Raw genomic sequence first — 25,082 nt, 5'->3', positions numbered from 1 at the left:
ATTTTTGTGTTTGTTGGTTTGTTTTGCAGCTGCATTCTGCAACAACTCATTGACACAAAAATAGTGCACTGGTGGTGGATTAATACTAGACCACTGAGATTTCAAAGGCAGAAAAGACATCCAGGGGGAAATTATGAAATGTGCTGCTTTGCCTGGATCTTAGGCAAGTGAATCAAAAACTCACATTTTTTGGCTTTTGTGTAAAAAAAAAAGCACAACTTTGGGGTGTCCTGGTTTTTACTTTTTGAAATATGGCAACCCTGTAACAACCCAATGTTACAGCATTACTGAGGGGCACTTGTGGACTGTACTTCATCAAAGGCAGAACAACAACAACAAAAGCCCTGTGTAACATTTGTGGTACGAAGTTACAGGATTTCAAAAGGATGCTATGGAACATGAACCAATCAGAAATGATCAGTTGTGTGTCTCCCAAACCTTTGCAGGTACAAAAAGTATTGAAGGAGGAATAACATGTAACTTTCCCGATATCATCATGAGCACAAAGAATCATGAATGCACAACGAAAAGGATGGCTGGAAGGGCCCTAATTATGAACATAGCTAACCACATGAGCTCTACTGACCACCCCAAATTTCCTCCACTTTTTGCAAAAAAATGAGACCTTTCCCTTGGCTCTTCCACACTGCCTTCTTCACCCCACCCCTTATCTTCCATCTGTCCTTCCCCACCATCAAAACTTGGAGCAGTGGAAGGTCAGCAATTAAAAACAGGGGGGGGGGGGAATGAAACCCTTCTTCACACAGAGGCTTCGGCACCTCCCAGTGCTAAGATCAAAAGGGATATCTTATGGAACAGCAAGCAAGGGCGAGAGGGAGAAGGATTCCTGTCATGCAAGCGAAGATCCAGGAGACAGACTTCCTTAGCATAGCGCAAGAAAATGATTGGGGCACCCAGGCCACTCATGCCCACGAACTCATTATGGCAGGAAAGGAAAAGAGTAAACACAACTACAGGGCTTAATAGTCACAACCTAAGCCAATCTTATCAATATTCTGTAGTCGAGAGAGTGCCTCACCTTCTGTCCCCTCTTATCTATTACCTGCAGCTTCTCGTATTGGCAGGGGCAAGAGTCAGCCTCTGGGTATCTTCTTTGTTCCACTTCTATTTCAGCTGCATGGTCTTCATCTGTCACACCAGCAAAGCCTCAATAAAGAATCCATTTCCTTTTGCTTTACACACACACACACACACACACACACACACACACACACACACACGATCCAGGCTTTTCTTTGCCCACAGTGATGTTTTCTTTCCCATTTAGGGTGTACCAATGCAACAGACTTGGACTGGGATGGCTGTCAATGCACATCCCACAGTCCACACGCATGCACCTTAAACCCAGGCTGACTACATGCATCCAAAAATTAGGGGTGAACTAAGAACCAGAGAGAGGGCAGCACTTTGTTGGGATTTCCACGTTTCCAAGCTGATGCACAGCCAGAAGACTGGGGGAGAATGGCTATCTTGCTGTGCCCTTAGGAACACGGCACTCGCGTTGTCTGAAACGGTCAATTATTATCAGCATCATTACTACTGCATAAAGTTCACTGCATGGTAGAGTTAAACAGAGTCACAGAGAGTTCCCTGCCCTGGGAAGCTTACAACTTTATGTATGATACAGAGTTGTGCATACTTTGCTCTTTTTTAATTAAAATGTAAAAAAAAAGTAAGTGATAAAAAGTAACCCAAATTTTGTACCAAACAAATCCCAGTTATGCAAAGCAAGCAGAGACTTTTGCATAATTTAATTCTGGGGAAGGGCAAGAAGCTATGAAATAAATGGAAGTTACCACCCCTGAAAACGGAAAATCTTATTTAGTTCTCTGAGCTTTACCCATCCATTTTTTTATTTTTTATTTTTTAAATTGGTTGTGGGTGGTGGCAGGCAGGATTTTAGAATTTTCTAGCAGGAAGCCTGGCAATGGCATGGAGAGAGAGTAGGAAAGGAGGGTGGAGCATGATGTTGGCATAAGGCAACAGCATGGGTGAAAACAATTTTTCAACTGTTTTGGTAAGGTTGTATTTCACTTTTGATTTTTGCATATGTCACCCTGGCTATTTTTTATATAAAATGCAATTAAGAAGCTTCTAATATAATAGCAGCAGCATGACTGAAGACTATGATAGCCATGTGTCATACTTTTGCATAAAACACTACTCTATTTGAAAGCTTCTGTTTCCAGATTGGCCCTCCAGATGCTGTTGGACGTCAGCTTCCATCAGTTCCAGTCACCATGGCCAATGGTCAGATATGATGGGAGTTACAGTCCCACAGCATCTGCAAAGCCACAGGTTCCCAATCCCAGGTCTACATTGACTGACAGTAGCTCTCCGGGGATTCTGGGAGGGACATTGAATTTTAGCATACCTGCATTTCTCCCCATGTCACTGTCCAACCTTAAAAACAGTTCTCCTTTTTTCTTCTTGCAAGTATTTTAAATATTAGAATACCTTGAGTGCCTTGACAGAAAGTGGTATATAATTGTTCTCAGCATGCACATTTTTAACACACACACACCCAGAGAGGGGGGGGCTAGTAATTGATTGTTATTAAAATCTTTCAGAACACCTCAAGGCACCTTAGAGTCAACTAGTTAAACACACCACCACAAACAAGTACATAAAGTTAAAGACTGGGGAGCAGCTAAAAGCAAGCAGCCAGCATAAAAACATTACATGGAAAGTGAAATGAAAACACATTACAGCCTCCGGGGTGCATACAAAAACATGCAAAGTATGTTGATTTAGTATTTGAGGGAGGATTTTCCTCAGGTATGGGGCTACCACGGAAAAGGCCTTGTCCCTGGTAGCCAGCCTGCTCTTTCCTGGTGGCAGATCAGAAAGCAGACGTTTTGAAGAATTCCAATTCTGCATGAGATACATGGATGTTTAAGAAAGACGAAGGGAACAAAAAGGAACTAATTTGTGCTGCTGAAGCGAAGAGATGAGACTCAGCATTTTTTGAGGAACCCCTCCCCCCAAAAATAGCATCCAGTTTTGGGGGGTTCCTTCCTCTTTCCCCTGTCCCACCTGTATTTCAAAGGCAAAAAATTTTCTTGAAAAACTGAAGATGAAGCCATCTATCCTGCCCCAAAATATTGGCAGATGGTTCCTGGCAAGAGTTATACCATCTGACGTCACTATTTTACTCCCTGGGTAGAAACTCTGCATTGAGGGAGTACCTAGAAGGGGAGGAAACCTAGGATCATGCCTGGCAGATGGTGTCATCTGGGATCATGTCCCTGTACCTCGCTGGAATGAGATGCAACAGTCACCCAGCCTTGAGCATCATTATGCTGCAGAGACAGCTTCTTTACAACAGCAATGGCAAGGTTGTGCAGAGGGGCTGAGGAAGCAAGCAGCAAGGGACATCTGGTGCAACAGAGTGGAACCCATCCAAAGCACATTTTATGAACTGGAGTAGGGTGACGGTGGAAAAATGGGTGGCATTTCATCCTCCCCCTCACACCCGAACGACAAACAGGACTGAGGGAGGGTTTGTCTATGCCTGTTTGCCTGATAGCCAGGAAGCCATGCTACATGCAAAACAAACAATAAACCTCCCAAATAAACCAGAACCCTACGAAATGGAAAAATGGTGCTTTGCGTCATAATCACCTTAAGAGAACTAGACAAGGGAGGCTGGAATCCAACATGCTCTGCTGTAGACCTGGCTGGGGAGGTGGAAGAGAAAGGAATGCAAGAACTACCCTCACATCTTGCAATAATCGGGGGGGGGGGGGGGAGAGGTGGGTTGTTGTTCGTTTTTTAAACTATTTAAGCAAATTTTGTGAGAGATGTCGCAAGATCCAAGGTTAGGCTCATCCATGCTCCATGACTACTTCTCCTGAAAAGCCCATAACACCCCCTCTCCACTCATTCTTCCAAGAGCTCCTAATGGATGCGGTGATGCTAGAGAAATTTCTTGTTGTTTTCCTTAATTATTATTTAAAGTTTGCTTCCACCACCAGCAGTCCTCCCCCCCCCCCCCGCAACCTTTCTCGCATTCTGGCATTTGGTGTGTTCCCCAGCTGCAGGAAATTCCTAACACTCTCCATCATGCAAGTCTGCTTGCAAAGAGCCCTCTTCCCTTGCCAAGTCTCCCCTAAAGGACAGACATGTGTTGGGCATTCAAGCACACCCAATGACATGGTTTCTCTTCTCCCCGATGCCTAACATAGAGTTGGACTCTTTACCTTTCTCCCTATACTTTAAAAAATACGCACAAACACCCACCCACACCCCTAACTTCTCTAAAGAGAGAACCTTCTTTACAGAGTGGTGAGCCCTGGAGTCAACCGCATTTGCAAGAACCCAGTTACGTATCTTTCCTGCGCACACATACTGCCTTTCTCTCTTTCCCTCCACCCCACACTTCTTTCTGAGATCGCTCCTGATCTTATTTTAATTCGTCTCAGACGGTGTTGGGGAGTGTTATTTTAAGACAGAGGATATGCACAGACATTGTGTTTTCTGCTTTTTTTTCCTGGCCCCGAGCCAGTCTCTCTGGGCTGTCAAGCTACCCACTGTGTTGGAGTCACGTGTGGGAAGAGGCAGCCAGCGCCAGCTTCAGAACTCCTGGTAGCAGCATGAGAATCAAGTGTGCACTTTTCTTCCCTCTGTATGTGTCTGTATTATTAATAGCATCTCTCTTCTCTTCCCCGCCCCCCACCCCCACCCCGACTGCATGAGCTATCCATAACATATCTTAATACCTGTCTGTGTCTACAGATGCTGGTGAACGGGCAATGATGCTATCTGGGTACCATATGCCCACTTTGATACACAAAGGGAAAGGTGGGAAATAAAGGTTTGAGATGCATCCACAAAGCTCTGCTAAGGACTTGATTTGCAAGCTGCCTCCCCTGCTGGATGGGTTAACATAAAACCTATTTGCATCCTGTAGGCAAGAAAACCTGTTTTCTGCACAGCTGTGTTGTGATAGAGGCACAGTTTGTGGACAATGTTCCAGAACTGAATCTATCAAACCACAGAGAACCCAGGCTTTCACAGAACAGTTACTAGTCCTTATGATGGCAAAGGGAAAGCTTAGAATGGACTCAGTGGAAAACCCAGCGGCCAGAAGGAAGGTATACTCTCTATATAGCTTCTTTGCCTTCACTCACAGATTTCTGTCTTTTATCTCCAGATGTGAAAATGTAGAAGGCATCCCTGATACAACAAGCACTCAACAAGCTTGATTATTTGCTCTGAAATCAGAAAATATTTACATAATATTACATACACCATTGCCTGATCTCACCTACCAAACACCTCATTATTTACTGCAAAACTGGAGCAAAAGACACATGGACTAGAATGGCAAGTATTAATGTTGCTTTAAGACTATAAAAACCATGATGCTGTGCAACCTAGGGGGGAAATCTATAAATTATGTTTTTAGATTTGTTGTTATTTATTTTTATTGCATTGTTTTAAGGCTGATGGGTTTGCCACCCGGGGCTCCTTTGGGAGGAAGGGCAAGATACAAATTTAATAAAGAAATCTATAAAAACATCTGGACCTTAACTGAAGTAAGTTATTGTCAACACTGAAGAAAAGGCAATCCAAGCAAACAGGCAAAAATTTGAATGGGCTTTTTGCACAGAAATCCACAGGCTGAGTGCTCTAAAAATGAAAGTTGTGCAGGCTGTGTTCATCCTGATAAGGATCTGAATGCAGATTTGGTAGAAATTTGATGACTATAATCACACTTGGAGAGGGTGGCATAAAAGCAACATGCATAGAGTCTCACAGAAATCAGGAACAGAAGCCCTTAACTGGCACCAGGGCTGACTAAGGAGATTATACTCCTTAAAACCTGGGGATTGGCAACTGCTCAGAGTGCTTAGGCTAGGAAAGACAGGCTAGCTTTGGTGACAGGATGAAAGACCTTGGGGGTGTAGCTTCTCAGGCACATCATCAAGGGCTGTAAGAAACCTTTGCCTTTCAAAATTACCAATGCAATGTGCATTTCTGCTTATCCTCAGGGAGGGAGGAGAGCTTTCACCACATCCCACCTCTCCTATCTGAGAGACACCTGGGACACACTGAAACCAATATCCAGCCAGCAGAACAAGAGTAGGGAGGTAGATAAGCCCTGTTTTGCACAACTGGAAGGCAGGCTGATCTACTGAGAAGCTTCGTGTTTTCATTTTTCTGTACAAGTTCTGGAATTCTCTCACAAACAGACATTGGTCACTTCCATAAAAGAAAAATCCTTGACTAAACAGTGTATGGGGAACCTGCAGACCCCCCTCTCCAGATGTTTCTAGACTACAATTCCCATTCACCCCAGCTAGCATGGCCAATGGTAAGACATATTAGGAACTTATTCCAGCAACACCTGGAGGGCCACAGGTTCCCCAGCCCTGGACTAAACCATATTTACAGTATGCTGAAAAGCATTTACCAGCAATTTATTTCTTACATTGATATCCTATACAGTGGTACCTTGGTTTACGAACTTAATCTGTTCTGGAAGTCCGTTCTTAAACCAAAGCATTCTTAAACCAAGGCGTGCTTTCCCATAGCAGGGGTGGGCTCAGTTTTCAAATGGAACACACTCAACAGGAAGCGAAACATGTTCTGCTTCCAAGGCAAAGTTCACAAACCAAAACACCTACTTCCAGGTTTGCATCGTTCTTAATCCAAGTTGTTCATAAACCAAGCTGTTCTTAAACCAAGGTACCACTGTATTTTGGCCAGCAGAGGCCACCACATGGCCAGGGGGACAGCCAAATATCTGGATAATCACAAGTTTGCAGGAAAGAGGGCTTTTATTTGACATAGGGTTAAATAAATAAAACCTACTGCTAATGGTGCCTAAAATCTGCAGCCTGAGGTAGCTGCCTTGCCTGATCATAAAGCCTCATCTAAACAAGTGGCTTTTAGGTAACTGAGCCCTGGATCAGAGTTGTAACATGTCAAGATGACACTCATTTTTAAGTGACATCCAGCATCACCCAGGAAACAAACACAGGTCGGGGGAGGAGAGACCTGCACAATATTGGCTCAAGTTACAGGTTAGTCATGACTTGCCAGGGCAGCCTTGAGCATGCCCTCTCTCAATTTACCACCTATAAAATGTGAACTAGGATGGCCTAGGGGGTGCAGAGGTAATTGCCGCAAAGCTCTAAAAATGCTATCTTGCACATACTTTCCAAATTACCCCTCCCATTCCCAATACATATACTTGCAGCACTGGGGAAAAAATGCAATGTGCTACGAAAATAATATATCAGCTGCAAGTTACCATGTTACTACTAAATATTATTTTCAGATATTTTCAGCACTGGATTTTTTAAAAAGTTACGAGAAAGAGGGGCCACTTCATTTGGCCTTGTAAAGGGGAGGGGGGAGGAAACATGGCTGCTGTGCAAGTATGAATTCGATTGGCCGCTGAAAATTCCGACCGCGGTGCTGCTCTCCAGCCTCCCTACGGTGCCCAGGCAGGATGGAATTGCTAGCAGCGCTGTCTGGAACAAGTTAGCTCATTAGCCTGTAGCCCAGCTGCTGCCTGAAAACCAAGGTGGGTCCAAATCTGTGGCTGGGTTTTGGAACCCGACACTCACTCACATCCCTCAGAAGTCAGCCAGCAACTGAAATAGCCAGGGGAGGAGCTTTGCGCCCAGTTGCCAACAGCTTTTTTGAGTGTTTTCCAGAAACAAGAGGGTTGAAGTAAGGGGGGGAGGAAGGAGAAAGGGGCTAAAGTCTGCCTGAGGCTTCTGCCAGCTACACACACACACACAGAGAGAGAGAGAGAGAGAGAGAGAGAGAGAGAGAGAGAGAGAGAAAGAGAGAGAGAATCCAAAGAGAGAATTTGGTCCTAAAGCAAAAAAGCCTTTCACTAAGCTCCCCCATCTGATGTCAGTTTCCTAGGGGGCGGGAGGGGGAAGGGAACTGGAATCCAGCGAGTGAAATTAACAGGAGCTTCAGGCTTTGCATTTCTGGATTCTGGTTCCCCTATTTCTGCTCCTGGCTGTTGTTTCCATGGAAACTGGCATCAGACCTGGGAAAATAAGGTTAGGGTTTTCAAAGGGAGGCTCTCTTCCAGCTCCCTCTCCCCCTTAATTTCTGGCGCTCTGGCCCCCTGTTCCACTGAGAAAAGCAAAGTGAGGAAACAGCAAGCAAGATTCTCTCCCTGGAAGATTGCAGCTGCCTGCTGAGATGGGGTAAGCTATGCTTTTCAGAACCCGATACCGATTTGCAGTGCTTAAAAAAACAAACAAACCCAGGGAGGGGGTGGGGGAACATTTTAATTAGTAAGTGACAATAATAATACCTTTGTGCTTCTCCACTGCCTTTCATCTGGGCATCCCACAGTGCTCTGCAGACATTCATTAATTTGGAAATGCATATCAGCATCCAGGCACCTCTGCCAGGAGGAGAACTCGATCACCCCTCCTCCTCATTATCCAGGAGATAGCTATGCCTAAAGTTCCATAGTCAAGGGGCAAAACCAGCAAGGGAACCCAGAAGGGCCAAGTCTGGACCACATAGCTACACTCCCGGGGTCTTAAGATGCACACACATATACAATAAAATAAAATAAAATGCACACACATATACAAAATCATTGATGTAAAATTGGGTGCATGCTTTTAATAACCAAATTGCTCCTGCACAAGGAAGGATGTTATCGTTCCAGCAATGCACACAAGCCTTGTCTTGGTTTGGGCACCCAAAGAAATGTGCACTGTCCAGATGAACAGCAGGGGGCTATTTACGCTGCAACTTTTGTAAAGCAAAAAGGTGTTGGGGGACAACTATGATAGCACACTAGCCTAGTTTCTGTTCTCATACTCCTGAACACACAGTTACCTTGGGCAAGTGCCACCTACCTCATCAACACAAAAGGGAAACCGAGGCAGGTGGCAGCAATAGCAGCACTATAGCAAGAAAACTTCACAAAGTGATGCTTTTTCAAAGGTGCTGATTGGAGTGGAAACATGCTGGTAATTTTAGTGTGTTTGTGTATGTGCCTGAAAGATTATGGGTTGTCTTCAACTAAGCTTTACTCAGAGCAGAGCTACTGAAATTAATGAAGTTGTTAGTTTCGTTCATTGATTTCAGCTGGTCTGCTCCAAGTAGGACTAGCACTGAATATGTATACATGAGACACGCACACACAAATATTTTTGCACAAAATGCATAATTAAGTTATGGACTTTGCTATCACAAAAGGAGATTATGACAACTGGATTAAAAAGGTAAAGGGACCCCTGACCGTTGGGTCCAGTCGCAAACAACTCCGGGGTTGCGGTGCTCATCTCGCTTTACTTGCCGAGGGAGCAGGCGTACAGCTTCCGGGTCATGTGGCCAGCATGACTAAGCCGCTTCTGGCGAACCGGAGCAAAGCACGGAAACGCCGTTTACCTTCCTGCCAGAGCAGTACCTATTTATCTACTTGCATTTTGACGTGCTTTCAAACTACTAGGTTGGCAGGAGCAGGGACCGAGCAATGGGAGCTCACGTCACGGGGATTTGAACCACTGACCTTCTGATCGGCAAGCCCTAGGCTCTGTGGTTTAGACCACAGCGCCACCCGCATGCTAGACAACTGGGTTACATGACTTCAAAAACAGATGAGATGATTTCATGGGGGAAGACCTGTGTTAAAAACTGGAATAGAAAAGCTAGAAGCCAAATGGTTTCTGGGGCCTTGGTTTTGGGCAACAAAACAGAATGTCTAGTTGCCACTGCGGGGTAGGGTGGGGTGTCGGAAACACTTTTTATTATTTTGATAACCATGAATTAATACACAATTTACACAAGTGACACGTTGTTAATATCACATTTTTAGCAGAAACTGTTGATATATGTTTATTTTGGTGTTTACAATAAAATTATTGGTACCATACTTCAGTTTTCAAAACACTCTACTCTTTATTGTTAAACTCCTTAACATATTGTCTATTCTTAACATATACTTTGAGGCTTCCAAGCACATACATTTCAGTAATCCTTGAGTGTCAGCCAGGCACAAAAAATGGCACCCAGACTTTTTGAGGTGCCCACAAATGGAGAATCTTTAGGTGCACAATGCACCTGGCACTTTGAACCCTAGGGAAGACAGGTGAACCAACAGCTATTAGTCTGGATAGCCAAATGGAACCTCCATTTTCAGAGGCAGAAGAACAATAAAAACTGGCAGCTGTGGAGGCTGCTGCAGGATTTCCAGAAGCATCTGTCTGGTCATCATACAAATAGGTAGCAGAACTAGATGGACCTTTGCTCTGATCTAGGAGGGCTCTTTGAGCACACCAGGGCTGGGCAATTTTTTGGCCAGGAAGGGCTGTACAGTGGTAGCTCGGGTTACATATGCTTCAGGTTACATACGCTTCAGGTTACAGACTCCGCTAACCCAGAACTTTGCTTCAGGATGAGAACAGAAATCGTGCTCCGGCGGTGCGGTGGCAGCAGGAGGCCCCATTAGCTAAACTGATGCTTCAGGTTAAGAACAGTTTCAGGTTAAGTACGGACCTCCGGAACGAATTAAGTACTTAACCCGAGGTACCACTGTATTTCAAGGTGGCCCATAATTCCATACACATGCACAGGCACACAGAGGGAAACAAGCATAAGCCTACAGTGTTTGTACACACACCCCACTGGAATTTTTAGCTGGCATATTTTATTATAGTTGTTCCTTTTTTTATTGTACTGTATTGGTTTTTAGATTATATAATCTATTCTATATGACACTATACTATATCTGGTTTGATAAAAGACAATATAGAATTCTTTTTATTTGTTTACTTAAACACACACAAAAAGGAAACCCATAACAGCTAGAGAGTCTCCAGCCTAGGTATCTCAGGTGGTAGGAGACAAGGATCACTGCTTGTAGTGTGAGGATTATAGTCTGTGGTAAACAGGTATAGCGGGTTTCAAATATGGCTTTATCTAACTGGTTTGTGGGTTTTTGATGCAGTTTTCAGACCAATGCCAAGTCTTAAAAACTACCAGTCCATTTTAGCAGCATGGGAAGAGAAGAGGTAATTTACATCAGAAAAACTGTGAGGGTAGGAGGCTTAACTTTCCCAATGCAGCAGTCCCAACAGGTTTCTGGGGACAACCCATATCTACGTTTAAAATAAATTTAAGCAGAGAGAAGAGCTGAACATTGTAGTTTGATCCTGCTGCTGCTGCTGCTGATGATGATTTCTACCAGTCAAAATGTTAGGATTTCTACTCAGAGAGGACTTGTTTTTGGTTTTAAGAAAAATTACTGAAGGCATTAGATACAAGATAGATGATAGATATAGATGATAGATAGATAGATAGATAGATAGATAGATAGATAGATAGATAGAGTTTAGGACCTCTCAACAGCAGGGAACATGCATGCACCCTCACAAATAACTTTTTAATACCACCGTCTTCCTCAAGTAAGGCACTCCTCAGACTACGTTTCTGCCTTAGATGCTAGCTTCTCCATCACTCCCAAACACTAGCCCAGGACTAGGCTCTCAATACAGTATCTGTCTCCATTCCTTTGGATAAAAATAAGCATACTTTGTGTCTTTTAAACTTTTTAATAATAATAGTAATTACGATTCAATAAGTACAACCATGCATTATTCTGAAATACTTTTCTAACTAATACTCCCAATTCTTACAATGTGCATTGGTTCAGCATTTGGCTTTACGATGCTGGGCCACCACAACATTTCAGTTGGCAGATTTCATCACAAACATGTATCTGCTGATGAAACCAACTTCAAAGAATGGGCTGCAAGTCTTGCTTTCTTCCACTCTGGGAATGCTATACAGTGGTACCTCGTGTTACAGACAGGATCCGTTCCAGAGACCCGTCCGTAATAGGAAAAGCCCGCAACTCGAAGCGCTGCAATGTGGGGATGAGAACAAGGAACTAGATCTGGACCTGGACCTGCATAAACATCTGTGTTTTGTTTCAGTCTTTGCAGACCACCAGAGCACACTGAGTAGTTAATTAACAAGGAAAAGGATGGAAGAAGAGGGGCACACAGGGTGGAGGGATAAACCTCAGACCTAGGTAAGCTGTGCAAGCAGCACTAGCAAAACATAAACAGGAAAGATGATAGGATGGCTGGATGATCCCCAAACTAGATTTCTAAAATTATGCACAGCACGGGTAGAGAAAAGTTTTTCTTTCTCTCTTTTAACACTAGAACTGGTGAACATCCAATGAAGCTGAATGTTGGGAGGATTCAGGACAAAAAAAAAGAATGTACATCTATACGCAGTGCATAGTAAACTATGGAATTTGCTCCCACCAACTTGACTGGCTTTATGGAAGGATTAGGCAAATACATGGAGATAAAGACTTTCAGTGGCTAATAGTTATGATGGCTATGCTCCACCCCCAGGTTGGAGGCAGTACTCCTCTGAGTAACAGTTGCTGGAAACCACAGGAGAGGAGAGTGCTCTTACCTACAGTCTTCCCATAAACATTTGGTTGGCCACTGAGAGAACAGGATGCAGGACAAGATGGTTCATTGGCCTCACCCAGCAAACTCTTCTTACATTCTTATCCTACATCTATAGGCTTATCTTGGGTCTTTCAAGCATTGTCCCATGGCAGTGGACTAGCAAACAACAGAATGCTTGCTTAAACTCTGTAGAATAGGGAATGGGGGGATGTGGAACCTATGGTCCTCTAGATGCTGTTGAACAACAACTCCCCTCATTCTTGACCACTGGCTATGCTGGCTAAACCTGGTAGTAGTATAGTCCAACAACATCTGGGGACACCACACTGGCTACCACTACTCAACACGGGGTTTCAATACTTCCAGGTGAGCAGCTCAACATAATCAAAAGCTAGCATTTGAAGCAGTGACAGGTTCATCTGATTAGGAGTTGTGGCCACACAACACAGTTAGAGGTGGGAAGAGGAATCTGGCCACAGAGATAGTTTTATTTCTTTAATGAATTAATCCAACAAGATTTATATACAATTTAATCATCAAGCAGGCTACATAAACTACTGTAATGGGAGTTGTCTATCTGCATGAATTCCTTGTTCCTTGCATAGTAAAGAGATGACCCTATTACATACAACCAGCTAAAGGAAAGGAGTTTATGGAAACAGTCACACACACACACACACACACACACACACACACACACGACCAGGAGCTGCTCTTTTATTCTTAATACTTAGTGGAAACAAAACTGCCTCAGGAACGGCCTCCAGCCAAAGCAGAGCAATGCAGTCACATCTCTGTTCCATCAAACCCAGGACTTCCAGACTCTGCATGGCCAAGTGGGCTCATCCCTGCTTGTCCCAGTGGCAGACCATCCCTGCCCATCACCCGCAGCCCCACAGCTGCAGGACACACACCAGTTGGGTTGCAGATTCCTAGCAGAAAGCAGCCTCCTCCTCCTCCTCTCCCCAGAGGTGAGAGAGGCCAGTGTGATAATCCTTTCCTCTCCCACAGCAGTATCCTTCTTCCCTGCTGGGGTCCACAACAAGGAAGCTTTGCAGGAGGACAGACAGCCTTTATGCTTTTTAAGGTGGCCTTCAACTCCTGCTGTTCAAACCACTCCTCCACCCTTGCACATCCAATCTCATTTGTGTGGAGGTGCCAGCTGTCCCTTCTTGAAAAATGGTGGAAGGGGGAGAGAAGTGAAGGTGAGAAAAAACAGATCCTGTTTTTGTCAATAGAATGCCATCTAGTCCCTGGTAAATTTACTTCCCTGCTAGTGAGCTGCAAATGAGCCACAGGGATGGGCTGTGGAGGAGTCCTCCTGAAGCAGAACCTCCTTAGACCAACTCCAATCGCTCTAAAGCACTAACTTCTTTCAATTACAACATAATATCTATCCCCAAAGAGCTCCACTTCACCTGGTTTATTAACAGCTTTGAGGTACCTCTGGCTTCACCTTCTCTTTCTTCTTTTAATCTATTATTATTTTCTTAGCTTTTATCTTTAGGAATGGTGTTTTTAAAAATCTTTTCCAAAGGATGATGATTATTATTATTACTATTAAACTGCAGTGGTGGTGGTAGAGGACACTGTTGCTGAAATAGAGTCCGAAAAGTAAGGTTAAAAAAACAGGTAAAGGACCCCTGGATGGTTAAGTCCAGTGAAAGGTGACTACGGGGTTGCGGCGCTCATCTCGCTTTCAGGCTGAGGGAACCAGTGTTTGTCCACAGACAGCTTTCTGGGTAATGTGGCCAGCATGACTAAACCGCTTCTGGCGCAACAGAACAGCGTGATGGAAACCAGAGCGCACGAAAATGCCATTTACCATTCCTGCTGCAGCAGTATCTATTTATCTACTTGCACAGGCAGGCTTTCAAACTGCTAGATTGGCAAGAGTTGGGACAGAGCCACGGGAGCTCACCCCGTTGTGCAGATTCGAACCACTGACCTTCTGATCAGCCAGCCCAAGAGGCTCAGTGGATTAGACCACAGTGCCACCCGCATCCTCAGTCCGAAAAGTATTTGCCTGTGAATCAATAGTCTATTGGTGAGCTGAAAAGCACAGCATGTTTATAAAGCTCACATATTTGCATGTGCCTTGGTCTTCATATTTATGTATGAAATAAATATAAATAAAAACTGCATCACCAAGCGATTATATGGTGGGCCACTTTATCTTGCTCTGGCTGAATGCTTCTTACATCAGGACTTTCCACAAGCAGCCATGCCCAGGCACCATTCACATATTCCTTTTCGTGTTCAGGAGCAACTTCAGAATTTGCTCTATCACTTCTGGGAGCATCCACATTCAGAGTTCCTTTGAGATCTGTTGTCTCCTGTTTTTCCACACTTAGTTCCTCAGTGCCAGTCCCCTGGCCCCTCTGAGAGAGTAGGGGAAACAGTGCTGCATTTGAAAAGAGGCATGCTGCTAGCCAACTATTTATGTTCAAGAGAACAGCAGCAATTACTCCTCAACTCCAAAACAGTCTGCCCTGCCTCTTTAACGCTAGTTCCCCAGGGATGTTTGGAACTGCAGCTATCAAATTTAACATCAACCTCCAATGGGAAAATTGGTAAGAGTATTTTGTCACAGAAGATCCAACAATAAAGTATTAAATTTAACTGAACCACCACTGGTTATGCCGTGCTAGTTTAGTTCCAACAGAAAACAAATCCAGTGGTAAAACACACACAGCGCCTAGGTGTTGACCAGCCCGCCTACAGCAAATCCTGTTTTGGATCTGGCTTGGCAGCACACACCATAAGGGGCTTTTTGTGTGTGGCACAGCTGGGAATGCCTGAGGCACAACCCACAACCCCCTCCACCTTATATTCACAAGTGTTCTGTACCCATTCAGTTCCACATTCCACTGCTTTACTTTGCAAATTATTCCGTCTCTCTGCTCGCAAGAGCCTGTTTGGCACTGTGGGATGGGCTTCCCAGAATGCACTGCAAAGGTGTGCAAGCAAACAAAGGAGAAGAGCACAGGCAACAGCTGGATTGCATGCGCTGACCTGAGGCAAGGATAAAACAAGAGGAAGCCACCAACATCCCAGCTGCCTTGTCCTTGCCGAGGGTAAGCCCACCTTCTGCACAAAAGATCCTGTTCTCCAATAAAGGGGGAGAATAATGCATCCCAAATTAAATATAGCTGGGCATAAAACTTGTGGGGAAGAGTCTGTCCTCTGTCCCCAGAGGGCAGCTTCAGGCTTTGTTTATTTATTGAAAGTCTGTACCTTTACATGCATGAATGAGAACACATATCTGTTTCCTGGAGAAGATGGGTACTCAGTGACACTGTTGTTCCAAATGCAGTGTGTGAGGTTCTGTGTACACACCATACATTTAAAGCACATGATGTCCCGCAAAGAATCCTGGGAAGTGTAGTTTGTTAAGGATGCTGGGAACTGTAGGGTAAATTATAGTCTTCAGGATTTTTTTTGGGGGGGGGAGCCATGTGCTCTAAACGTATGAAATGTACACAGCCTTACTCAACAGCTCTCCTCAGACTGGATCTATGTTGGACAGTACTCTCATGGCTCAGGACATATATATGTTTTTTCTTACACTGTGCACATACATTTTGGGACATGGTGCTGTGGACCATTGCCTGGAAAATGAAGTTGGAAGTGGCCCAAAGCTTCAGCTTCATGTCCACAAACACAATGCAAACCCCAAGCAAAATGGCTGAACTTGAAGTACTTCTGACAGAGGCCAGGTTTGCCACCAAACAGGTGGACTTTTAGGCAGTACTCAGAAAGAGACTCTTTGGTTACAACTGCACCTAAGCCGGGTATGTTTTAGGGGAGCTTTGGGACACCGTTCAGCATTGTCAACTACAGACCAACAGATGTTGCTCGTATCATGGGCCACAGGCATCAAACATCTCCTGCAACACAGGTTTCAGAACTTGTATTAAGCTTGCATTTTAAATTGTTAAAATGGGACCTTAAGGTAAAGGGTGAGAAATATATCAAAATAACAAAACAAAAAAAAAATCAACTCACAATGCTTCCATCCATTGTCGTGGAGGTCTAGTCATGGCCCACCTGGCTGGTACCTTCCATCGGCTGATACAACGAGCAATGGACTCCCCTCATTTATATCAATGATCAGCAGGCTAATGATATCTTATTGGTGCTACTTGCTATATTTAGTTATTCCTACATTTCTATCCATTATTCTCTCTTCTTCTCATTTCAGCCTCACAACATCCCTGCAAGGTAGATTAGGCGGAGAGACAGTAACCACTACACAACAGCCACACTTACAAATGGCCAAACATTTGCAAGTCCTATCTTGGCTTCTTTGCTCCTGGGAGGAGGAAAGAGTGGAACTGCATGAGTAGCCCCACACAGACGACTGCAGATACAGCACAAATGTCTGAAGCGCAAGGAGAGGGACCTTTTCCAACCCGAAGATTGAATTCCTTTCTTGGCAGTCTTCCAAAGAGTGGGTGGAGTCAGAGGCAAAATAGGGTAGAGTAGTGGATGCAAATATTATCTTTGCATAGCAGGTTCATTTCTATACATACTCTTATATCCCTTTCTATCACGCATCCAGGCAAGCAGGAGCCATTACCGGAGTTCAATAACACTTTCCAGGCAGGCAAAAAACACTCAAGGAGGGTGCAACTTGGAGAGAGTAAAGGGAAAGACAAGCCTAAAGCATTTTAACCCCCGGGCAAAAGGTTCCCCAGCCCTGTTGTACATAGTACTCAGTCAATGTTTCATATTCTGGGGAAGCCTTCATACAATTGCGGTATATGCACAAGGCCCGCTCCCTACAGATGTCTGTCCTGCACATGTAGTCACTAGGGAACGGGTGTCTGGCACTAGGGGTGTGGCCCACTCCTGGTTCCTATATTCTTAGAGCATGGGATTGAACAATGTATCTCTGTGCGCATGTGCACACACAGACCAATTGCATCTGAAACTTTTTACTTGTTAGAACACAAAAAAGTTTCTATAGCTCAAGTTGCATTAGTGGCCTGAGCCACACATAATATTTAAACCATGGTTAGCAACAAACAAAGCCTCACCAAAGGCTCCTGGGTCCTCTTAAGGAATATTAACTGGTTGAGCAGGAAACAGAGAGTGGAATTAAATAGACATGGATAGAAGAAATGGGTTCACCAAGGATCTGTACTGGGACCAGTTTTTAACTTTTCCAGAAGTGGGTTAGTGATGAACTGTGAGGTAGCCAGGTTTGCAGATTACTGTGGGTGGTGGAAACCCAAGCAGACTGGGAAGAGCTCCAAAAGGGCAACTCCATACTGAGTGAATACACAACAAAATGGCAAATGTTGTTCAAGTATAAAGTATAAAAAACCCCACAAACCCTTAATTACACATATACACTAATGGGATCTGAACCTGAAGTGACTAACCAGGAAAGAGAATTGGTGTCACAATGAACAGGCTCAGTGAAAATGCTAACCCAGCATAGGGATCAAAAATGAAGTTGCCAGTATAGTAATATTCTTATACAAACCTTTGGTGCAGCCACACTTGGAATACTATCTACAGTTCCGCTCACTGCACTAAGAAAAGGTATTAGAGAGCTGGAAAAGGTGAAGAGGAAAGCAACCAAAGTGATCAGGGCACTGAAACAGCTTCCCTTCAAGGCAAGGCTAAAGCATTAAGAAGTTTTAATTTTTGAAAAAGTGCAAAAGGGGTTTGTAAAAATTATCTGCTTCCTCCGCAAAAAGACATGTTTTTCTCCCTCCCTAATAATACTAGAACTCAAGAGTCAACCAATGAAACTGATGGGACAAGAGATTCAGGGCAGACAGGGGGGGGGGGGAGAGACTTATTCATATAGCAGATAGTTAACTTATTAATTTGCTGCCACAGCCGTTGGCTTAGATGGATTTTAAAAGAGTGTAGATAAATGTATGAAGGATAAGGTTATTGATGGCTACTAGTCAAAATTGCTATATAGACACCAATGTTCAGAGGCAGAAAGACAATGAAATACCATTTGCTGGGAAGCAGTTGCAGGAGAGAACTGCCTGCCTTCCTACTCTGCTTGTGGGTTTCCCAAAGGAATTTTGGTTGGCCACTGTGGGAAACAGGATGTTGAACCAGATGGACCTTTGGGTCTGATCCAGCAGGGCTCTTATGTTCTTCTGGCAGAGAGCTCACACCTTCTTTTAATATTAGTCCCTTTCTACAGCAGACAGCACAGACACAATAGATAAACAGATCCTCTCTTCTGAGCACATGCAGTCTCCTGCAATAGCACACACAAACAACACAGTTCAAACATACGACACCTCCCTTGCTCACGAACGCACAAATATGCAATCGTGCACATAGGTAACTACTTCAGACCACAAGGTCTGAAGGCTTCATATGCCATACAAAAAAAGCCACCCCACCCATAGAATGGCCGGATTAAGGAAAAGGCTAAGCCTAGAACCAGTTGGAGGCAACAATGCTTCTGAATACCAGCTGCTGAAAACGACAGGAGGGGAGAGTGCTCTTGTGCTCAAATCCTGCTTATGGGCTGGATGGGCCCAATCCAGCAGACTCTTCTTATGTTCTTATGTTAACCACCTGCCCATCAGCAGCCTGCTCTAGAGAAGAGCAACCAAATCCTATATAGCACCTAGCACCTTATTGCCAATTACTGCCTGTTCCTTACCACTGCCGCCACCTTCTCAAAAACGGAAGGGGTTCACTGAAGCCAGCAACTCCTCCTTACCACCACATCCTAAAATGGGGGCACCCAACAATGGTGCCCACCAGATGTTGTTAAATTCTAATTCCTACCATCCCTGACTACTGGCTATGTTGACTTGGGCTGGTGGCAGTTGGAGTCCAACAACACCTGGAGTGTGCCACATTCATCCATAAATACAACCCTACTAAGCTGCTCTACACTACTGAATGTTGAGATGTCACTATCCCACACAAGCTCTGGAGGGACTAGAGGAGGGGAAGTTGATGTTTTTCACACATGGCATAAATAACCCAACCAGGTTCCAGGTCTTTGCACAAGTATTATACATGCACACAAAAGGTATTTTTTAAAAAAAACACCTTTACATAAGGGGGAGGGAAACTCAATAGGTTTTCTCTAATGGAGAAACATGGTCTGACAGCCAGTCTTAAGTTCCAGAAACATACCAGGACAAACAGAAAGTGGTCTGCTTGCAAGCCTTCTGGGGGGGGGGGGTTCAGTTGCAGAATGTCCCATGTCCAAAAACCTGAAGAGCTGCTGTCAGTCAACATAGACAATGCTAAGCTACGTGGACCAAGGGATTCTGGATATGGCAGCTTCCTATCTTCCTAATGCCAATTCTGTTGGGATGCTCAGAACTGCAGACAAACCTTTCAGTGGTTCACTAAAACAGATTTGACATCAAGATATAAATGGCGAAGCTTGAATCCTATGGGCCAGGGGCATTTTCCAGTGGCCATTCCAGCAGTAAAAGACAGGCTATCTTCACATTAGCACACAAGAAACTAGAGGTGGGAGGAGGGGAGGAAACTTACTGTCCCCAAATAACAACACTGATCCTAAGAGTGGCTTAAGCCCTCTCGCTTCTCAGTTGCAATGCTCCCAATTCAAAACAGGGAAAGCTGAGGAACTTCAAGAAATGTTATAGGAGAATCAGCTCGTGTTTGCTGTGCAGACCAATCCCAGAGATTCTGAGGGTCTCTTCAGGTGCTATTTCAACCCCAGGATTCTATCCAGAATAAGTTGAGAAGATCAAAGAGCACCTGACAGTTTGAGGTATCAAGTGGGTGGCCAAGTCAAACAAGAGGGCTCAGAAGACAAACCATTCTGATGTAACTGCCCAGTTTATGTGTGTGTGTTGTGTGTGTGCATTTTAAAGTTGCACATAAATACATCTACTTTCCCAGTAGGATTGTTTTTGTTTGTTTTGAGACTCATCAGGTTAATCCTCCCAAACTCCCATCTACAAGTGTGAAAAGTTCAAAGCCTGGTTACTAAAATGGAACTTACAGAATCAGCCTTAAAAAATAGTATGAAATATCACTAGGAAGCACTCTCACTCCAAGGGGGAATGCCTACAAAGAAAGAGGTTGTAAGGCATGTCTAGGCAACCCCTGAAATTTCTTGTGTTACCTGTATAGCTACCATTTCTAGATCCTCTCCCCACTGGTTGAAACTTTCTAAGCTGATAAATTTTACCTACTCCCCTCCACATCACATTCTGTCCTTTAACTCTTTTCTTTTCTCAATCTTTCCCTTCAGTTCTCATTTATTTTTAGCCCATGACCCAGCCCACCTCCCTCCTCCTTACTTCTTTCTTAGGTTGCAAGGGCCTTAAGGACCACTAGCACCAGCGACAAAGGTCAAAGCTGCAAAACCAAGACTCACCACAACACAGAATGAAGGAAAGAGCAAGACAGCTCTCAGAAGGTTGACCAATTGTGCCTTTTAACCACATACAGAACAAGCCACTGGCAAGTCTGGGATGTGCCAGTTTTGCACATCCAGTGGACCTTTGCCACAGAGCAGTCCATGAGTGGACTGTGGAAGTTGTGTAAGTAGCAAAATCCATAGAGAGAAAGCACTGAGCAACACGATTCCACACCAACTGTGGCACTTTCCCCTCCTCCACCGCCCAGTGTCTGCCTGTTACCTATACAGTGGTGCCTCGCAAGATGAAAATAATTCGTTCCGCGAGTCTCTTCGTCAAGCGTTTTTTTGTCTTGCGAAGCACAGCCATTAGCAGCTTAGCGGCTTAGCGCTATTAGCAGCTTAGCGGCTATTAGCGGCTATTAGCGGCTTAGAAAAAGGGGGGAAAGGGAAAAAACTCGCAAGAACTCGCAATACGTTTTCGACTTGCAAAGCAAGCCCATAGGGAAATTCGTCTTGCGAAGCACCTCGAAAAACAGAAAACCCTTTCGTCTAGCGAGTTTTTCGTCTTGCGAGGCATTTGTCTTGCGGGGCACCACTGTATTGAGGGTTTCAAGAGCCCACTTGCACATCAAGAGGAAATACATCACCCAAACAGAAAATGAAAGGTGGTTCTATTTGCATACAATCTGCATATGCTAATTCTATGGAGCAGTCCAAAAGCAGCCCAAATTTAGAAACAATTTCTATAATTTAAATAAAAATGCAATACCTTTCACTGTAGGGGAAATGCTGTGACCAGGTGACCTGTGTGCCTGGTTAGTCTGCCATTCAGGTGCTAAGTGAGATGACCCTCCCCTGCTCTTCTGCTTTAGGGTTCTTTATTTTTAAACAAGACTTGGACCAGGCAGCCCTCCAAACAGAGGACATTTTCAAATACAGAGCCTCTGTAAGGTAAGACCTGAGTTTCAACTCTGAAATGACAGAAGAACTGGAAGAGTCCAAGTGGATGTTTTCTTTTCAGGTATTCACTGCATTTATATACAGTATCACCTTTTTCTCCAAGAAGCTCAAGGTGGCATATATTGTTCTCCCCCTAACCATTTAATGCTCACAACAACCCTATGAGGTAGGTTAGGGTGAGAGGCAATGAATGGCCTAAGATGACCCTGTGAGCTTCATAGCGAAGTAGGAATTTGAGTCCTGGTCTCCCAGGTCATAAACTGACACTGTCTAACCAGTATAAGAGAGCAAAGACCCTTTAATGCTGTGGTTGCATAAGAGGGGACAATACTAATGATAGTTTAAAAGTAGTGCTCACTGGGGGTGCAAATACTCCCATATTGCTCTTCTGCATATGTTAATCCAGATTTGGGCTGACAAATTATTAGTTTACTAAAAAAACAAAACAAAAAACCTTTAATCATCTGTCTAATGACCATTTAAATTTAAGTAAGTTTGATTACACCAAACCAACTACTCACCATTATGAGGAAATGACATTTGTAATGTTTTTCTTTAATGATTATTTACACCAGAATCAGTATAGATTTTTTTTTTAAAAAAAATGGGCTTTTAACACTCAGTCCTGGCATTTAAAATTAGCTCCTGCAGGTTAAAAACTGATCCTCCCGTAACACATAATCAAGGAATTGTTGTTGATTGATGTGCGTATTAAATCAGTTGCTTTTTGCTCAACTCTTAGCACAAATTCTGTTTAGTTGTAATGGTCATTCTTAAATATGTGTGCATTGCAAATTAATGCTTTAAAAGAAACAGGGAGGCTGGAACTGGGGGACTAAAGAGAACAGTAGCAACGGTGATTTTTTAAGGGAATTTTATTCCCAACTTATATTGTTAACTGGGTGGTGACACAGGTGGCGCTATGGTCTAAACTACTGAGCCTCTTTAGGCTTGCTGATCGGAAGGTCGGCGGTTCGAATCCTCATGATGGGGTGAGCGCCCATTGCTCTGCCCCAGCTCCTGCCAACCTAGCAGTTTAAAAGCATGCCAGTACAAGTAGATAAACAGGTACAGCTGCAGAGGGAAGGTAAATGGTGTTTCCGTGTGCTCTGGCACTCATCACGGTCCTCCATGCGCCAGTAGTGGTTTAGTGATGCTGACCACATGACCCGGAAAACTGTCTGTGGACAAATGCCAGCTCCCTCGGCCTGAAAGGGAGATGAGTGCCACAAAACCATAGTCGCCTTTTACTAGACAACCGTCCATGGGTCCTTTACCTTTACCTTATAAGGCAGATTGAGGTCAACAGGCTTTTAACTTCCGAATTTCATCAATAATGTTAATGCATATTTTATATTCTATACAAACTGCTTTGATTTCTATTCCTGCCCACTCCCCAATCGGTTGCTTTAATTTCTTATGCAGAGAAATGGTCATTTAACTCCTCTGGCTCATCACCTCTCCCAGAGAACTCCTAATCTGAAAGGCTTGTATAAAGCTGAGGTCGTGGAGAGTTTTCTATCGAGTCCAAAGGGAAAGGCTAAGGTGGGCCATGTTGGAGTCAGTTCCTCAGCGGCATCCCAAAGAGGCCTTTTGTGCTGTAATAACATCCTCCCTAACTCATTCAACCATGCTCTGCAATATGTCATTTGCTTGGGCCCAACTCTTCCCCCAGCTTTATTCACCAGGGTGGACGTGAGGTATGAGTGAAAGGAATCAGCATTCAAAGTCCAGGGAACAGGTCAAGGCAGACCCAGCTGCTCAAGTCCCTCCCAGGTGACCCCAGGTCCAGCTAAGCATTTTTATATTTATTTTTAACACCCCCTTGAGACTGCCAGACTTCGCACTGTGGGCCCATGTTTGAGTTTCTTCTGCTGATCCCTGTCACAAAACAATCTGCCTCTGCCTAACCGAGAGTTGCCTCAGTTTTCTTTTACAAATGCACACAGGAATCAATTATCCCTGACAGGAAACCTCAGTAAACAGGTTCTCTGCTCCTAGCAACTAGGCCCAGGCCTCTCTTGCAAGCACAACCCACTGTCCTCAAGCAGCCCCCTCTGCCAAGCAAAAAATAACACATTCTCGCTGTCTTACCATCATCGTCTCATCCCTTCTGATCTCTCCGTTCCCAGCTCTCTACCTCCTCCGGAAGATTCCCCCTACCCTCCATCATCGACCTGCATCAAGCTGCCAGGTGCCACAAATTGGTGTTCATTAACCAGCTCATAAGCCAACTCTGCTCCAGCAGATCTGAGCTCCTGAGGGAACGTTGTCTGAAACAGACCCTGTCCCAATTTCCCTCTACCCACTTGCCCAGTGTCACTGAACGGGCTCCAATTCCTGCCCCAGACACCTTTGCAGTAACTGAGAAGAAAAACAAGCAACTCGACACCAGAAAGAATGAATACACACTGCTCTGGTGTGAAAGTTTTACTATTGTTATTCTTAGCTGCTGCCTCTTCCTTTTCCCCCCAAATGTACATCCTACTTCTTTTACCCTTTGAGGCAAGAATTGTGTACACCTGGTTTGTTTTTAAACAACCACACACACACACAAAGACACAGTGTTTCAAGACTCATATGCAATTTAGGCTTTAGTCTCTGCTGATACCATGCTACCCAGTAAAGCAAAGCGTAAAAGGGAGGCACACCTATGGCAGGCATAAATTAAGGGAGCAGAGCCAGTTCACCATGGAGCCCTCTGTGTCTGGAGATGAGACGCCTGGCTCATGTAAGTAATACCAGTGCTCTAGGCCTCAGTTTCTCACAGGGAAAGCTATCACCCCACAAGGACTGCTCAGTGGGGTGAGTGGAGTTGCAGACTCCACTACAGCTGTGGACCTTGAGCTGCTTTATCTCCAGCTGAAGAGATATGGTGCAGGATGGGATAGGCAGGGAAGATGGGATGTAGCGGGAAGGAGAGAGTCAGACAGAGGACAACAGCAATGGGGTATGATTTAATATGCAAGGGAAGAAAGATGCAGGGGGGGGGTCACATCATACCCTCCAAGTGCCCCAATTTTCCAGGGACAGTCCTAGTATTACAAAAGCCATTCCAGCTTCTGATTTGATCCTGGAATGTCCCTATTTCCCCAGCCAGATTAAAATAAAATAAAATCGGGATTCAGGGGTTGTTTTTCGGGGTGGTGGAGGTTGTGTGTACTGTGTCCCATTGGTGTAGTGGTGGCAGCACTAGTCCTTTTTCTGGTGGGAAATGTTCTGTGGGGGGAACACCAAAAAATGGAGGGTTGGTTGGGGGGGTGAGAAATGTCCCTATTATCATCTGGGGAATGTTGGAGGGTATGTCACATGTGTGTAGACAGTGATGAGGGCAC

General features: G+C 44.4%; 1 protein-coding gene across 9 annotated transcripts in view; it reads right to left on the bottom strand.

Moving 5' to 3' along the window:
* Positions 1 to 25,082, bottom strand: part of AHDC1 (AT-hook DNA binding motif containing 1) — a 194,800-nt gene that overhangs the window by 92,059 nt on the left and 77,659 nt on the right. Inside the window, exon 1 of one of the 9 annotated variants that reach the window (XM_083750606.1) lies at positions 23,842 to 24,052. The exons of the other annotated variants lie outside the window; for them this stretch is intronic. The gene's annotated coding sequence lies outside the window, so the exon portion shown is untranslated. Of the gene's footprint in view, positions 1 to 23,841; positions 24,053 to 25,082 lie in introns of those variants that run through there. 9 annotated transcript variants of the gene reach the window in all.

This window comes from Podarcis gaigeae (genome assembly GCF_964106915.1).
Source record: "Podarcis gaigeae genome assembly, chromosome: 8".
Classification (NCBI taxonomy): domain Eukaryota; kingdom Metazoa; phylum Chordata; class Lepidosauria; order Squamata; family Lacertidae; genus Podarcis; species Podarcis gaigeae.
The sequence above is the reverse complement of the archived record's forward strand: the minus strand, read 5'-3'. Positions and strand labels throughout refer to the sequence as shown.